Below are 14,001 nucleotides of genomic sequence, written 5' to 3' on the forward strand. Positions count from 1 at the left end.
AAGCAACATCCAGAAACAGTGGCAGACAGAATTCAGAGTCAGAAAACTAGACCAGCCTGCACCACCTCATTCATAGCACTCACTGAGCACCTGCTGTGGACCTGGCACCAGGTCCTGTATTGTGGGGAGAAGGATAAATGAGACCAAATCCCTCCTCTTCTGGGAGATGCAGTGCAGTAAGGGATGCTTGTAAGTACTAAGCCATGTGCTTGCTCTAGACTCTTGGTCACTGAATTCTGTCCATTGTATCTCAGGGTCTCTTCTCCCGCTTGCTCCCAGGCTGCACACAAAGTTCTAAATCATCCAATGTGGAATATGAAACAAAGTTGCTGTGAATACTGCCAAATGCAGAGTCAGATGCACACTGGCAGAGCTCCTTTTTTTGATTGCAGACAGTGTTGAGGACAGAAGAATGGAGAAGGGAGAGAAAAGGTTGGGGCGGGCCATAGGAGACCAAAGAGGGTGGGATGGAGAAAGGAAATGGCCTTGTAAAGGGGCAGAGAACACAGGGATATGAACTGACTCAAACACTGAGGGGGCCTCACAGCCAAGGTCAGCCCCCTTGCCATTGCTCTTCTATCTAACTTGCCCTGTTTTTGTCTGTACCTTGAGATTGTGCCCCTGGTTGGCCCATCCCATGAAAGCCTCCCATAGTTTCAAGGACTTTGACACTTTCAAGGAACCTAGGAAAGAGGTAGATCTTGGGACACCTCTTGAGATGGTTGTAGCCTGAAGTAAGAGGCCAAGGCCTCTGATGGAGGCAGCAATGGAAGGATCCAGCTAACAATGGCCTCCTTGCACTGTCCTGCAGGGGAGTTAGAGAAACACAGGCATTAGAGACATTGATGTTAAGATGAAGTCTGTCCAGTGACCCAAGTTACAAAGGAAAATGAGGTCAATTCTACCAGTGTAGACAAGGGGAGATCTGGAAAACTCCATCAATAAGGTGACCTTTAAACTGAGTCCTGACCTTAAGCACTGCATCTTGGGGAGGTAATCACAAAGTCACAATTGCAAGGCTGGGGTTGCAACTGAAGGGCCTGAGTATGTAGGAGGTACCCAGATGGGAACATGGCTTGGGATAGAAAACAAGACCCCCATTATCTGGGCCAGAATGGAAGTTGACCCTCAAATCAGTCCTAGTGCTTTTGGAAGGCTTAAGTCACAGTTGGGGCTCAAGTGGCTCCAACGTGGAGGTGGAGGAGTGGCATGTGGAAGGGGCAGCGTCTTGAAGTTCAATGGCACTTGACACATCAAAATGTTCATATTTTGAGCCCAAGTTCAACTGCCTAAGCCCAAGATGGAAGTAATAGAGGTAAAGAGAAGTTTACATGAAAAAGATTTAAAAGTAAGAGATGACTGCAAGCTCTGTAGAAGCCAGTCCTAAATTAAAGCTAGATTTGTTACAGTTTCCCAAGTACATGACAGATGTATAGTCAGGATTTAATAGAGGCATCTTTTTAAACTGGTCAAAGAAACAGGAAACTAAAGATGCATGAACTTGTGCCCTGATACAAAGCACTGAGGCCATAAAGTCAGACGCCTACAGGTTTTGATCCTGACTGGGTTGTTTAGTAGCCGTGCAACCTTGAGCAAACTGTTCTGCTTCTCTAACCCTAGACTCCTGGACTGAAAAGATTATTTGGAAGATTAGAGAAAATATATGTAAAGCAATTGATAGAATGCCTGACACAAAATAAGTGTTTCGTATCAGACTTTAATGATGATGATGAAGAAGAACATGATGATGATGATGGAGATAGTGATGGTAGAAGTGATGGAGATAGTGGTGGTGGTGATGGAGATGGTGATGGTGGTGATGACGGAGATGGTGGTGATGATGATGATGGAGTTGGTGGTGATGATGGTGGTGGTGGCAATGGAGATGGTGGTGGCGATGGAGATGGTGATGGTGGTGATGACGGAGATGGTAGTGGTGATGGAGATAATGGTGGTGATGATGGAGATGGTGGTGGTGATGGAGATGGTGGTGGTGATGGAGATGGTGGTGATGATGGTGATGGTGATGGTGGTAGTGATGGAGATGGTGATGGTGGTGATGACGGAGATGGTGGTGGTGATGGTGACGGTGGTGATGATGGAGATGGTGGTGATGATGGTGATGGTGGTGGTGATGGAGATGGTGATGGTGGTGATTGAGATGGTGATGGTGGTGATGATGGAGATGGTGGTGATGATGGTGATGGTGTTGGTGATGGAGATGGTGATGGTGGTGATTGAGGTGGTGATGGTGGTGATGATGGAGGTGGTTGTGGTGATGGAGATGGTGGTGGTGATAGAGATGGTGATGGTGGTAGTGATGGAGATGGTGATGGTGTGGTGATGGAGATGGTGATGGTGGTGATGATGGAGATGGTGGTGATGATGGAGGTGGTAGTGGTGATTATGAAGGATGGAGGTGGTGGTGGCAATGTCGATGATGATGGCCACGGTGGTGGTGGTTGCTATGGCAATGAGGTGCTAGCAGTGCTGGTGTTGGCAAACCGATGGTAATGGTGCCTTTTAACTAAGCCAGGCTGTGAACACGCTCCCCAGACCTCCTAGATCTTGGGTACTCTTACGACCTTCAGAGATGGAGAACGAGCATCCAGGTGGACGGTAAAGAAATGCTGCAGGCGCGGGCCTCTGGAAAGTGGAATGCTTTATTTCACAGTCAGCTAAAGTGAGAACTGGGGATGGGCCATGAAAATAGCTGTCACCTGCAGGACTTTCACCACGGGCAGCAAGCTGCAAAGCGCTTTCCCCTTCATCGTCCAACACTAAGTGTGGGACAGTGCTCCCCCAGGGAGAACCTGTGCAAGGGCCCTGAAGAGGAGGAGTCCAATGACCAAAAAGTGGAGCTCAATGAGGAGAGTGAGGCCAGGTGGGGCTGAAGAGACTAAAGGAGCCAGTTCCTGGGCCAGTGCCTGGTCTGCAGCAAGCACTCCACAATCTGTCATCGCTGTCATCAGAAAGGACTTCCTAAGAGTTGGGTTTTGCCAAGTTGGGGGAGATGCTGCCGCAGGGCGGAAAGAGCTTCTGTCAAGGGAGACCTCCAAGCCGTGGTCACCAGAGCTTTGCAAGGACTGCAGAAGGGTAGACTGTGGCAGTGAAGGGGCACAGCTTGGCTCTATGGGGACTGGGAAGCACAGAGACCATTATGTCCTGTGATGGGTACAGGAGGCGTAGAGACGTGTGGGGTGCCCGCAAAAGCCTAAGTACGTGGACCCCATTCCCTACCCCAAACACCAAGGCCAGAGGTTAGTTCTGCCAGAGGTGCCCAGCCCAACCCTGGGCATAAATGCCCAGAAAGACTGACTTCTCGCTGTGCCTTTATCCCTTTTGAACCTGTCCTCTCACCTTTGTTCTCCCATTTTAATGATTCCATTCTCTCCCAGCCCCCCTCGCAGCCACCGCAGATCAACCCCCACAGCAGGGAGCCCTTTAATTGGCAGCCACGTTGCCAAGGCTCAGCCCACAGGTGGAGAGGCATTTAGTGGTGTTTGTTCTGCAGGGGGAAGAAGGGGGAGCTCTTCAGACCCAGTAGCTACAGTAGCTTGTTCAACACGATTTGAAGGTGATAAATTGGACCTGATTTTTTGTCATTTTTTTTTCTCCTGCTGGTTCTTCTGACAAGTGGCCACTGCTGAGATTGCTGAAGGAGGCACAATTGCTTCCGCCAGCCACAAGTCCTTCCCACCTTCCCTCTCTTCCTTCCCTCAGGAGCCACGCCATCCACGACAAGGCCAGCCCTGAGGTGGGGCAGGACAGGCCCAGGGCAGGATCTCAAGGACCCACGGGCCCAGGCTACTGAGTTCCGAAAGAAAGGTCTGGAAATAAGGGTCCAATCACTGCAGCGTGGCTGTGTCCTGGGGACTGGGCTCAGATCCCCAGGCGCTGGGAATCCTCTCCCCGACTTCCTCCCTCACTGCCCGTGTCATTCGTTCATTCCACAAGCATCTATTGAGTACCTGCTGTGTGCAGGGCGCTGTACTAGGGAAACATCAGTAAACAGATCTGAAACAAAGCCCACCCTGGAGAATAGGAGAACACCGACAGTAAACGTATTTACAGAAATCAGCAGGTTGCATGTATTTAGAGGGTGCTGAGGACTACGGGGGGCAAGCGGCGGAGGAAAGGGGGGACCGAGGATATGGAGTGGGAGAGGGGAAAGGGCGATTTTCAGTAGGATGGACATTTTCAATAGGATGCCCTGACTATACAGTGGCCCAGGGGCAAAGCCCGGGATGCACTCCCTGATCGCTCATTCCTCCATGCAGGCCTCTGTTCATTCCATCATTAGCTCAGCCTTCAAGCTGTCACCCAGGCCAGGGCCATTCAGCTCTCCTCCAGCCACTCTGTCAATCACTGGGTCTTCCACTCATAAGCCACTCCCCAACTTGCTCACTTACTCATTCACACGTTGTTTGTGAGCTTCCCCCACCGCCCCGTCAGTGTCTCAGGCCTGTTCCATTCTGATTCCCCTCCCCAAGCTTGCCCCTGTTCTGCTCCCCTGATTCCATTGTTCTCATAGCCTGAAATGCTACCTGTGCCCCGCCCCATCTCCAGTCCTTGGTTGAGAAGCGCCGCCTCCAGGAAGCATCCCCGGCTTGCAGGCAAGGCGCAGGACTCCATCTCAGGGTTTCCACACTCCTGGCTCTCTCCATCGCAACACTCTTCCGAGGGTCAGTTTCTTAGCCCACCACTCCCACGAGACCACGGGCTCCTTGAATTTGGGGACAGTGCTTACCCCCACACCAGGCATCACCCTTGGCACACAACAGATATTTGATAAATACTCGTGAAGTCAATCCATTGTCAAGAAGAGTCTGGACAAAGAATTGAAGGCGATTCAGTGACCAGCCAGGGACACACGCTACAGAGAAGGTTGTGTCCAGTAACTCTGTGCACCAGAGGCTACACACTAACCTCGCTTTGTAGAGACGACGCAGAGGCACAAGGAGGTTAAGTTCCTTGCCAAAGACACTACAGGCAGGAGGGAGCCCTGGTAAAATCTGATCCCCAAGCCCGTTCTTCCCACACCCCTGAGCTGACTCGCTAAACACAGGTGAAGTCCACCTGGTCAGTTAGGAACGAGCCTGCACTCTGGGGACACAATCACTGGTTCCTGGGCCCCCACCTTCGATACCTGCAGCTGGCTGATATAAGATTACTTTCCTGATTCTGTATTTAAATGGGGCCAGACCTCCCCAAGACCAAGGAGCCCTGGCCTCCAACCTTTTAACTGGTAATTACTCTGCAGCCACAGTGTGAGATCATCCATTAACCTGAGGCCAAAGTGCACCCTGCTAATCAGCCGGCTCGATTCCATCAAGCAGCTGGGCTGATTGCGAACCTTAATCACAGAGGGACGGGCACAATCACACTGTCCGCCTCCTCCAAGCCCAAAGGGGAAAGAAAGTTTTATTATGGAGGGGCTGACATTTGGCAGCCTCTGCAAGAAGAGGATGCCACTGGCGATCTCGCCATGTCTCAGGCAAGACCCAAGAAAGGGGAGGAGCCCGGGCCAAGCAGACAGGAAGGAGCATTAGACACAGATCAAGGGTCGGGAAAGGAAAGGGACTTTGCAGCACTTACTAAGGACCAAAGGCTGCACCGGGCGCTTCATTCCTATTGTCCTCAGTAGTCAAATAATCAAATAATGTTGCAAGAAATTGTTCTCAAGCCTCCATTTGGCATGGGGAAGCTGAGGTTCAAGGAAATGAAACTGTCCAAGGTCAGACTGTGGGTAATTGGCAGAGGCAAGAATCAAAAGTGAATCTTTCCGGCTGCAAAGTCAGGCCCTTTCTGCGTTCTAGCCATCTGACTTTCAGCCTGATTTCCCCACGTTAGGAATAACAAAACCCTTGATACAAGGTGGAGGTGAATGTGAGAGGCCCGTCCTAGCCACATTTGCATTTGAAGAGAACTGTGATTAACTTGAAGCGGGATAATAGTGAATTTCAGGGGCTGTGTTGGATTACCAGGGGGCTCTCTCAGCCAGAACTCTGCAGGTCTCTCTGGGTCACTACTTCCACGGTCTTCGTGCTCCCCATTTCCTTCAATCACTCTGGCTGTGAAAGCTCAGCCAGGGAAGCTTGAGACGCCGTCGATATTTTTCGCCAAATGCTTTGGAGAAAGAAAATAAATCAGAGGTACGATGTTCTTGGAAACAAAGGTAAGAGAGGTCCACCTTAGAGCAAGGTGGCCCAGTCCTGGGGAGGAGACTTCAGCCTTGCGTGGGAAAAGAAAACTGTCTAGAGAGAGGTAGTGCCACCCCATGCCCAACGGGAGAGAAGCAGGCTCAGTCCTCTGCCCACACTGAGCTGTTCCAGGAACCTTAAAGTAGGGGAAAAGACCAATCCGAAAGCTTCGGACAGGTGATCCCAGCAGCTTGCTCAGGACAGACAGCAGTCCTTCCTTCCTCTTCTAACCCATCCACCTGGTTTGTTCATTTTCTCCACACCCTAGCCACCAGCACTGTCCAAGCCCCCATCGCCTCACCAGGGTACTCCCAGCTTCTGCTCTCACCCCCTACACAGCAGCAAAGGAAAGTGATCTTCCCAAAGAACGATTCAGTTCATCACCCCGGATGTGTAAACCAAAACAAAATCAAACCTCCTTGCCAAAGTCTGCACGGTCCTTGTTGGATCTGTGGCCCTGTGGCTGCTCCCTCAAAGTGGTAAGAAGGATCTCCCCTGCCACTCCCCTATCCACCCTGCACACCTGCAGAGCTGGGTCACGGGGACTGGGACCAGGCGTCTGAGCAGTCTCCTACTTGGTCCAGGCCATCGCCCCCTGCTGGCGAGAGTAACCATTGCATTACAATGTGACCTGGTTTGCTCAAGGCCAGAAAGACACAGCTACCCAGAACTAGTCAGCCTTTGCCTACCTCCTTCGAAAACAAAAATCGTCACCAAAAACTATTGTTTACTTATTTTCCCCTTCTTTCTGTTTAGAGACCAGCCTGGTTTTGAGACTTAGTCAGAACTGTTGAAAGAAACTATATTCTAGGAGAGTAGAATTTTCTTAATGGCCACAGGGAACAAATGGAAATAGAAGAACAGTTCTGAGTGCTCTTTGTATCTCAGCTGTGTTCTTGGCTGTGTTCTCTTGGGTGAATCACTTCACCTCTCTGAGCCTCAATTCCATACCTGTGGAAAGGGCTCATGATATTCTCCTTGCAAGGATTTTATGTATGAACCAAGATTAGTTAAGCAGGGTACCTGGGTGCCAATGTAGATGATGGCTGTAATTGGTAAATAGGTCACCAGCTCTCAGCTCACCCTGCCCCTCCAGGCTGTGTGACTTTGGGTAAGTTGCTGGCTGACCCTTTTCCATGCCCCTCATCTCCAGAGTCTCCACCAGAGAAGGTGCTGCCCTCCCCATACATGTTATAATAGGTCACCAGCCTCTCCCGGGGACCTTCCACAGACCCAAGAAGTCCCTGGAGTTGAGCTGCATGGCTAGATCACAGAATCCACTCATGGATACAATCACACACTCCTAAGGGGGATCTCCCTGCTGACTTCTCTTTCTCATCTTAATCGCAAAGCCCACTAATGTGGGTCAGTGAACATTCACGGAGGTCCCATGGTGCTGTAGTGAGGAAGCGGAGACGAACACCACATGGTCCACAGAACCCAGAGGTTGGGGAGGGTTAATGTGAAACGAGATTTTACCTTTTCATCTGGGCTGCTTGAAGATCCGCAGTATCAGAGGCCCAGCAGGAAACCAATGGCATACTCAAACATGGTAATTGAGACGAGATTAAATAAGTGTCTTATTTGCAAAGGCAAGGGCAAGGCTAGGGCAAACCAACAGGGGTAGTCAGGACCCTCCTCTCCTAGGTGGAGCGGGAGTGGAGGAAGCAGTTACCAAAAGCGGAGAGAGCAGCAGGTGCTTAGCAGGGGACTGTCTGGGAAGGAGAAAAGGGGAAGAAAATCAGCCTCCCCTCTCTCTCCTCTCACCCTCCGATTTTCTGCGGTTGCTTCCGTTACCTGAACCCAACCAGAATTCGACATGCAAGGAAGTATGTTGATGGGGCCTGTAAGGTTGGCCTCCCAGGATAGAGTGGGAACAGACTGGGCACAGGTGTCTGCTATGGAGAGCTAGGCATGACCTAGGCAAGGGCGTGACCTTCACCCTAACACCTGACTCCTGGAGTCCCTCCTAGTAGCCCAGTTTGTTATTTCCAGGAACGGGCGACAGGGGAAGTTCAAGTCATGAAATGCTGTGCTCAAAACACCCCCAGACTCTCCAAGGCCCTATTGAAATTCTCTCCCTCTCCCCAACTCTCCTGGTAGCATTGCGGGATTACTGCAGCTCATATTCATCTGTCTCCGAAAGATTAAACCATCCCCTGGAAAAGGCCACTGTTTCCCAAAGGACAAGAGCCCATTTATGCTTGTTCCCACAAGAAACTGACTTTTCAGAAAAAGCGTGCAGGTTGATTTCTTCCCTGGCTTGGGAGGAAGCTGCTGTTTTTTATTGGATTGGGGAGCGCGTGTGAAGGACTTTGCTTGTCCACATCAACAAAGTCACAGAGTTCTGTTGGGTGTGGAGAAAAAAATGTCGAGAAAATCAGCAACAAGAACAATGTTACACAAAAAGACCAGGCAGGACACAAACCTCTGGAATCATCTCAGCTGCTGATTCAGGAACCGTTTCACACCAGAACAGGGGGGGCGGGGATGAAATGGCGCTGGTGAACCCATCTTGCTGGTAGAAAATGAGCCTAGAAAGGGTCTAGGTTTATAAGGGTTCTTTTGAGGTTATTTTTAGAGTATATATCAGTTTCCTTGGGCACTCAGGAATTTGAACTTTTCGGGTCAGGGTCTGTGGGCAGTGTCTGGAGAGGATTTACTTTAAAGGAGATTAGTGCCTCCCAGAGACCCTGACTTTAGGGGTGATAGAACACCTCCTCCCCATCTGCAGCCACACCAGTCCTGGGAGGCGAAGGCTGCCAGTGTGTGGCCTTCTTTTCCATGCCCTTTTCCCAGTTCACATGATCTTGGGGATTTTTTCATTTTCCATATCTATTAAATAATGGCAATAACAATAACTGACCTTTATTTATTGAACACTTACTCTACGCTTGGCACTGTGTTGCCCTGTAGGGTACACAAGGTCTCTGAGGGAATGGCCATGTTTGCTTGTAGTGCCTCCTATTAGTCACCCCAGGGTATAGGTGAGACAGGAAGTTAAGGACCTATGAAGGGTCACACAAGTAGCAAGAGGCAGAGCAGGGACTGGTCTCGAGTCTGAGTCTCTCTCCAAGGGAGGCAGCAGGGAAGCTGTTGAGATATGGGAGACACGCTGGTGCCCTGGATGGAATGACAAAGGGGAGGCAGAGATGAGGAGGTGGCTTTGGGATCTACTTGGCAGGAGGCAGACTATCAGGACTCGGCGAGGAGAAGGAGGAATGACTGCCAGGCTCCTGGCCTCAAAGACAAGTGGGCATGTGGGACTATTTGCTTCAATTGTTTTTATGACTTCTCCCTGTCCCTCTGTCTCTCTCTATTCTCTAGTTCAGATGTTGAATGACCCCCAAAAGATCCATGTGTTAATCACTCATTTCCCAGCATGGCATGATTGGCAGGTGCGATGGAGGAGGGACCTTGTGGGAGGTCCTTTGGTTCTGAAGGGAACTGTGGAGCCCTGGCCCCTTTCCCTCTTTCTCTTTGCTCCCATGCATGCTCAGCAGAGGCCCAAAGCAATAGGTCCATCCAATCTTAGACTGGAACCTCCATATCTGTGGGCCAAAATAAACCTTTTTTTCTTTATCAGCTAATTGTCTCAGGTATTTCAATATAGTCATAAAAAGCTGACTGATACAACATCTCTCTCTATCTCTCTATTAATCTGTCTTTCTCTAACGATCCATCTAATGAGCAACTGTAGGTTTCTGATGGAGGGACAAGGATCTGCAGAGTTGCTGAGAAGCAAAAGAAATTGAGGCATATTCTCAAGGCCGCCAGGAATGATTGTTGAGGATGTCTACAGTGTGAATGGTGGCACCCTGTAGGGTTGAGAAGACTAGATGGCAGCTGGCCCATAGCTTGTCTGGACTGAGATCTTGACGCTCGGTCGACTATTCCCCAGCTTTAGGAACAATACAACCAAAACCAAGTTTAGTCTAAACAAGAGAAGGCTCTAGTGAGCATGACGAGTCACTACCTCCAGCTCTCTAGCAAAGGTCTTCTCCACGTGGAGAGGACAGGAAGTTACTGCGGCACTCACAAGGTTAGAGCCCATGAGTGGACATAATGGGAAGGCATATTTCAGCTCAATGGATGAATTAACAATAGAGGGAGTAAAGAAACAAGCTCCCTGTCAGTAGGAGAATCCGAGCTCAGGCATGACAACCTCCGACCAGGGACACACCAGAAAGATCCTAGTATCCACCAAGTAGGACATCGGACCAGACCCCCTCAAGGATACATTCTGCCAACAAGGCATGCTGAGATCTCCATGCTGGCCTTTATAAAGCCAAATGAATTTCTCCAACAACTCTTAGAGTGTCTGCAGCCCCAGCTGAGAAAAATTACACCGACACTCCTGACCACATCACTTATTAAAAAACACTCCCCGCAGGGCAGGGAAAATCTCCCAGACGTTTTTTGAAATGTATCAGCGATTTGCTTGCAGCCACTGACAGAACTTCAATAAACGCTCCCTCAATGTAAACGTGTTTTCTCTCTTCCCTCTAACGAGCACTTCCTCAGCTCCCACCCACCTAAACGCCCCCACAGTCCTTCCTTCCACTTGGGTAGGAGTTGGGGAGAAAAGATCAGACATGACTAAGGAGATAGCCGGGAACAGCCACGCCCACCGTCACGGTGGGTCACGAACTACCCTAGGATCCTAACAGCCCTCTCCACCCAGCCTCACCTCCTCCAAGTGTCCCACAGGCATCTCAGATTCAGGTCCTAAGCACGTAGGAGGGGGGTTACAACCCCTCCACAAATGCACTCCTGCCCCAGAGTCCCAGGGTTCAGGAAAGAAGGGCACTCCTGGGGGTTTTAATGCAATCCAGCTTCAGAAATTGTCCCTAGGCAACAAGCCAGGATGTGGTGGGCTGCATCAAGTCCTGTGGATTCTGTTGCCTAAATAACCCCCTGATGCCGGATCCTTCCAATCTGGATGCCTCCATTTCTATCCAGACCGCCATCTGACTTTGGTGGTCATCTGACTGCACTCCCAGCCCCCAGCCTGATACCCTGTGCTCCTTCTCCAAGCTGCGTCCTGAGTGAGATGGCAAGCATAAAGCAGAGCCAGCAGTGGATCTGGGTTTCTTATTCTCTCCTCGGTACATGACTTCAGGCAAAACACTTCACATCTCTGTATCTGATTTGTTTGTTTTCAAGTAAAAAATTAGGCATGAAAATGGTAGCTATCTCATAGGATTATTGCAATGATTAAATGAGTTGATACATATAAAGTGCTTAGAACAGCACCTGGCACATTGTGGATGTTAGCTATTGTGATTTCTATAATAAAAATTGAATCACGTTATTCCTTCAAAGTCTGCCCTCCAGGAACTGAACTCTGGAGGGGTGTGCTTTGATAACTGCTGGAAGATCAGTCCAAAGTTAGGGAACCCTAGTGATATTCTTGGAAGACAAATCTTTACCCAAGGATCAAAGATACTATTGGCGCAACGCGTGCCTTGGGCAGAGGGGACAGAAATGGATGATAGCTTCCTGAGTATGCTCATCATCGGTGATGAACCCAAGAACTCAAGGGCAGAAATGGTGCCTGCAGTACTTCCTTCCAAACCTAGGGAGGACCTGTGGTCAGGAAAGTGCAATTAAAGAAGGAAGGGTCCCCTGTCCTGGGTGGCAGTCCTACTGCCAGTAGACAGAGTCTCCAGAATCAAGTTGATATAGGATTAAAATCTGTCTCCAGTACTAATTCATATTGGGTCCTTGGGCGGTTGACTTTTCTCTCTAAACCTCAGTTTCCCAATCAGTAAAGTGGAAATAATACTGCCAATCTTATAGAAGAGTTATGCGCATTAACTATTATCACATATGCAAAGTATCCTATTATATATTGGCCTTTCAATAAAATGGGACCAATGTAACATGGGACCCTTTCCTTCTTTAATTGTACCCAGTTTTTCTTCTTTCTCTCTACCTACCATTACTAGCTCTCCTAGCTTTGATCTCTCCATGAATACAACGGAAATTATAATGCTCTTTGGACCTTTTGAATGCCCATCTCACCTCCTCTCAACCCACCTTTTTACTTCAGTCTGCCTGAAGTTGCAGCCTGATACCTCACAGGGTCTCATGAGAACTTCCTTATGACCAACTAAACTCAAGCCTGACTTACAGATACGCTGGTGCACCTCAAAATAAACAGCAATGGCACTACAGCCCTACTTAGGGTGACCCTGGAGGAAAGAGGTGAGGGAATTCTTTCCAGTAGGTGGAATTCTGAAGCATACACTTAGTTAGTCGCTTTGCATGGAGGGAGAAAGGTGCTGGGGTATAACTATACGTAGCTTCCCGAGCAAGGACAAATGGATTGGCTGGTGGTCAGGGGCCTGAAGGAGCATGAACAGACACTAGAGACAGGGAAATTTGGGGAAGAAGCCTGTGAACAGAGCGTGGGTGTGGAAACAACATTCAGATCTTTGTCTCACATTATTGCACACAAACGATCTTTCAAGCCGAAGCCACTGACAACTTGACCGACAGGATGGCTCAGCCAGTGAATGACAGTCAGCCTCCTTCTACAGCCACCTGAGTGTGCCTAAGAGGCCCTTGAACAGAGCCACCGTAATGCAGGGATGGAGCTGTGCAGGGTCTTAGGGACACATGCTCATTCTCACTAAGGCTCATCTAGATACTGCCACCAGTGAAGGCCAAAACCAACAGCAAAAGGCAGAAAACGGGCCCTCAAAATGGCATCATGAGGACACCAGTCAACCAGTTGGTGGTAGATTAATTCACAGGCTTCTTTAATTGAAGACAAGGCAGCAGTTATCCATATGGAGATTGATACCCGCCCTAGCTATGGGTTTATTGTCTCTGTCTGTGCTACCTCTGATCCAAAGCGCTAATCCTGGACTTATTCAAATGTGTGTGACATGCTAAAATGGTAGCCAACATAATACCACCTGGGACTAAGAGACTCATGAGAGGGCTGTAATGAGGGGTATATGACTTCAGGATATTTGAACACTTAAATGGCCTATTGAATGTTCCATTGAGGAGGGAGGCAGCTCTGGGACAATAACCTGCGAGGCTGGAACACTGTCTTCCAGGATGAGGTATATGGTGCTGAGTCACCAAGAGCTAAAATACACTGGTTCAGGAACCAAGAGAACAAGAGGGTTAGTCTCTCCAACCCTCATTCCGTGATATATACACTCATGGTATTTGCACTTCCCACACCTGTGTCCTGGTTCCCACAGGATGGAAGAGGGACAAAAAGCGTATCAATATTGTCAGGGATAATGGACACAAATTTTCCTGCTATGTAGTTGTGATGGGAAAAAGCAATTCTGGATCACAGGGGACACGCTGGAATATCATCTCTTGGTCCTTGTGTGGCCCATGGTCGCTCTACACAGTAATTGCAGTGATCACATTTGACAAAAGTAGAGCAAATAAGAGCTTTGATATTCCAGGAATAAGGTTTGCATTTCCTCATCAGACAAGCCATCTAGCTCTGCTAGAGCACGGGCCAAGGGCAAAACCTAGAATGGCCACTGGAGGTAAGAGATGATGAAGATCAGAGATGGCCTTAGGACCTGTTGCAGCAGGAGGAATTATAATTTGATCCATTAACCCATCCAGACCGAATATTTTGCAGAGACTGCAGCCTGGTACTGCCCAGCAGACCCTGTGACAGATTAGGCTTAATGTTGAGCACAGTTAATGCAAATGGTGCAAGAGGTGGATGGTGCAGATAATAATTTATGACCTGTCTTACTTCCTCGTGGTGCACTTTTTTGCCCCAGCCGTTGCTGTGGCAACCAGCTGAAGC

This window comes from Sciurus vulgaris (genome assembly GCF_902686455.1).
Source record: "Sciurus vulgaris genome assembly, chromosome: 15".
NCBI classification, from domain to species: domain Eukaryota; kingdom Metazoa; phylum Chordata; class Mammalia; order Rodentia; family Sciuridae; genus Sciurus; species Sciurus vulgaris.